Genomic DNA, 3,867 nt, shown 5'->3' on the forward strand with positions numbered 1-3,867 from the left:
TTGTGAACGTCTTCTTGGAGCCATGATAAAATGAGCCTCTAAAACTTACCTCCTATCTATTAGGCATCCTAGGTGGCATATGACATGTATAGCATGGCCAAAAGTGGCCTTAGTCATAGTATACCCCATGAGGTGTCATTCTACACATAGTAGGTGCACTTTGGAGTGATTATGGACCTAGAAAAATACCTTAGAAAAGTGGTTACGAGTTTGTTTGATGTCATTCATGATCTATGCCAAGCTCTCTCTCAATTATTCTTAAAGAGAAAGATCTAGAAGAACCTCTAGATATTTATTGAAGAGAAAGATCTAGAAGAACCTCTAGATATTTCTTAATGAGAAAGATCTAGAAACTTTGAAGATAATTTCAAGATAGTTTTGAAAAGGGAAACACTTGTCACACAAATCCCTTAGATATTTCTAAGAAAATATCTTCTTCAAGAAGCAACCTCACCTATAAATAGAGCCTCTTGCTCCTCACTTGGGCATCAAGCAATCAAGCGCTCAAGCAATCCCCATAATCATGCCACTCTATCAAGCCATCACCCAACCTCCTAGCCATCTCCGTGAGGAAAACTTTCTCTCAATTTCATCCCAACACATCTTGAGCTTGCTAGTTCATGCCTCGAGCCTTCTATCTCCTCACTTGTAATACTTATACAGTCTATGTAACCTTCTTTCATCAATAAAGACGTGTTGTTGGTGGCTTGCAAATGGTGTTTGGGACTACTACGCATCATCTACTTCATCAAGTTGGCTACAATATCACAATTCTTGAGGTGTGCTTCACTTCTTTGGATTAAGCTTGTGTGGGTCTTTGTGTGTTGATTGTCTCTCTTATCTCTTTCCTCCATTGTTTGGACTGCTTTCTGAGATTTCTTAGATGAATAACTCCGATGGTGTAACTTTTCAACCCTTTCACTTCGTGCAACATATTAGAATCAAAGTTTGTATTAGTAGCGGTAAAATCCACTTCCAACAGAGAATTGTGTTACTCTTTGGGCCGGAAAGACTGCAAGAAATTCTTCTTTCTCCACGTCCTCTTATTTTTCCACTACTAGACTACTCGAATTCTTTGGATGTGCACATATTTATTCTCCTCTAGGGGTTGAGTCTTGCTTTCTTAATATTACTATGAACCAAGAAGACTTGTATACACGGCTCATTCCTATCGCTAGGCAAAATATCTACATCTTTGTAAGCACTAAGTAACAGTTTCAAAGAACCATTCGTAGTCTATTTGGAGCACAACGACTTGCTGTTATAAATGCATCAGTGAACCCTTTCATCTTACCTTTGATTAGATACGATCAAAGCATTGATGTTTTTATCTTTGTTTTGTTTTTAGGGTTTCACATGTACGTATGTGTGTGTCTGCATGTGAGATTTCAATGGCTACACACAATGTACTTGCTACAAACACTAAGCTTGCTTAAGTGAAAAGCTACACAGTCTCCCCACAAACCCTCACAGCTAGAGGCCCGACGCCTTCCTGGCAAGACCGCCAACTCTTTGACACACTTTTTGGTGAACCCGACGTGAAGATTTTCAGGGTGAGTTAGTGGGGATCTGCAAGCTACTTCAACCATGGGTGATCATCATCTGTAGGAGCAAGGTATGCCTTTTGATTCCGCTACAATGCAAATGTTTCAAGAATTTTCCTTGTTTATGCAACAACAACATGCTACAGAAAGATGAGAAGTGTCAGCAACCAAAGCTATTCAAGTAGTGGTGCACAAAATGGATCAGTTTAATGGGAAAGATGTGACAAAGTATCTTCGTGGCTATGTAAAGGAGATGGAGTTGCATCGTGTGCCAGAAGATGAGATGCTCCAAAGCTTTGATCTTGTTGTGACTCCTGAGATTAGAGAGCATGTGAGAGGAATTAGGAATGAGCATGGAAGAAATTGGGAGGAGTTCAAGCTAGTGATGAAGGAGGACTATTTCATGGAGGACTCTGAGAGAGTAACAAAGAGAACTTTCCTGAAGTGGGTAGCCAAGCCGAAGGAGGGGCTCTGTCCAACAGAGCTACTCCGGGAGTTTGAGCGACGATATGCTCAACTCACAAGGATAGAGAAGGCCACACTTGACTCAAAAAAGACAGAGATCTTCTTACAAGCAACAGGAAAGGAGCTCCACGAGCAATTGGAGCTACTTCTTGAGGACAAAGATTTTGAGCAGAGACTGAAGACAGATTGGAACGAAGTAGAAGTTGTTGTTTCATTACTTGCCAAGCGCCAAAGGAGACGAGATAAGATGGTTGTTGGTAGTGCACCATCTACCTTCACAGCTTCTAAAAAGATGGTAAATCCTTCTTCCTTTATACTTCAAAAAGTTGATGATGCTGTAATAGATAAACTTATGAGGGATTTAAAAGTATAACTCACAAAGCTTGAAGAGAAGGGGCAACCATTTGCACCATCTTCAAGGAAAAAACAACAACCTAAAGAAGGTTTTGTTCATAGATGCATATGGTGTGACAGCACAGAGCATGCTAGGAGAGAATATGACAGTTTCAGTGAAGCTTTGAGAAAAGATCTTGTCTTCTTCAAGGATGGGAAGATTCACTTAAGGGAGACAGGTTTACCCTTAAGGACTAACTTTGGGAAAGGAGGAATGCAGAGTCTGGTAGAGGATATGGCCACTACTCATGCCATCTCTGCATCTGATGCATCTACTTATACAGTCAAGATTGAACCATTGAGGAGTTTTGAAGAAAATGGTAAGTTGTGGCCAAGTGCTATGGAGCTAGCAAGGAAAGGAAAGCTTCAAGAGAAGTCCTACATGAAGCACGTGACTGTATTCGTCTAGAAACAGGATGGAATGATCCTGTGGAATCCTTGTAATTGCATTCCTATATTGCAAAATGTCAAAACAACGAAGTTTTTGTGGAAGAAAAGCGCAGGCGAGAGAGTGGTGACGAAGGAACTTCAAAAAGAGTTACTAGAAGAAGCGATACAATACCTCCTCGAGCGCCTCCAACACAAGAAGCACCCCCACCTGAAGTGATTATGGAAGAATGTACAACTGGGAGGAAAAAGGATTCATCAAAAGATAAGCCTAAAACTCCAACTTATAAGTTACAGTCTGATATTGAGGCTGCTACAGACTTAAAGAAAGGTCTAGAAGAAGAATTTTGAATAGCAAAATAGAGTTTACCTTGGGAGAAGTCCTTGGCATAGCCAAGCGTGAGTGGCAAACTCTTGTTTACACCACTCGCCCGCAATCAGAAGGAGAAAGCTTAAAGACACAGGTAATACAGGTGGAAGACATAGAGCATGATGACGATATCGTAGGGTGCTACCATTCTTCTGGAAGAACAAAGCAAGTACAATTTTCAAATGGAGATGAGGAGTACGAAGCCATTCCAAGAAGTCACTTTTCCAGGAATCATTGGGCAAGAGCTATGACAGAGACAATGGTCAAGGTGGGTGATCTTGAAGAGCCATTTGTTGCCTTAATTGAACATGGTTCAGAAATAAACATAATGTCAAAGAGCTTATTCAACAAGTGAAAATTACCAATGGACACAGATCATGGATGGATGGTTAAGGTAGCAAACAATTCATCAGGCGAGTTATATGCAGCTTGTCCAAGTGTGAAAGTAACTATTGGAGATGTAAAGGAAGAGCAGAATTTCTTTGTACAAGACACATCTTCTTATGATCTCATCCTTGGACAACCCTACATTGTAGGGGTTAGGATGGAAACAAAGGTAATGGATGATGGTTCTGCTTATGCTAGGATAAGAAGTAAAGATGGAAAACATGCTGTTCAATTTCTCACTGTCTGTGTGAATCATGAAAGAAATCGTGACAGTCTCCGAGAGTGCCCATTGCCCAGGTTGAGTAAACAGTTTTATGATCA

The sequence above is a fragment of the Adiantum capillus-veneris genome, chromosome 6 (genome assembly GCF_014529385.1).
Source record: "Adiantum capillus-veneris isolate H3 chromosome 6, ASM1452938v2, whole genome shotgun sequence".
In the NCBI taxonomy this organism is placed as follows: Eukaryota; Viridiplantae; Streptophyta; class Polypodiopsida; order Polypodiales; family Pteridaceae; genus Adiantum; species Adiantum capillus-veneris.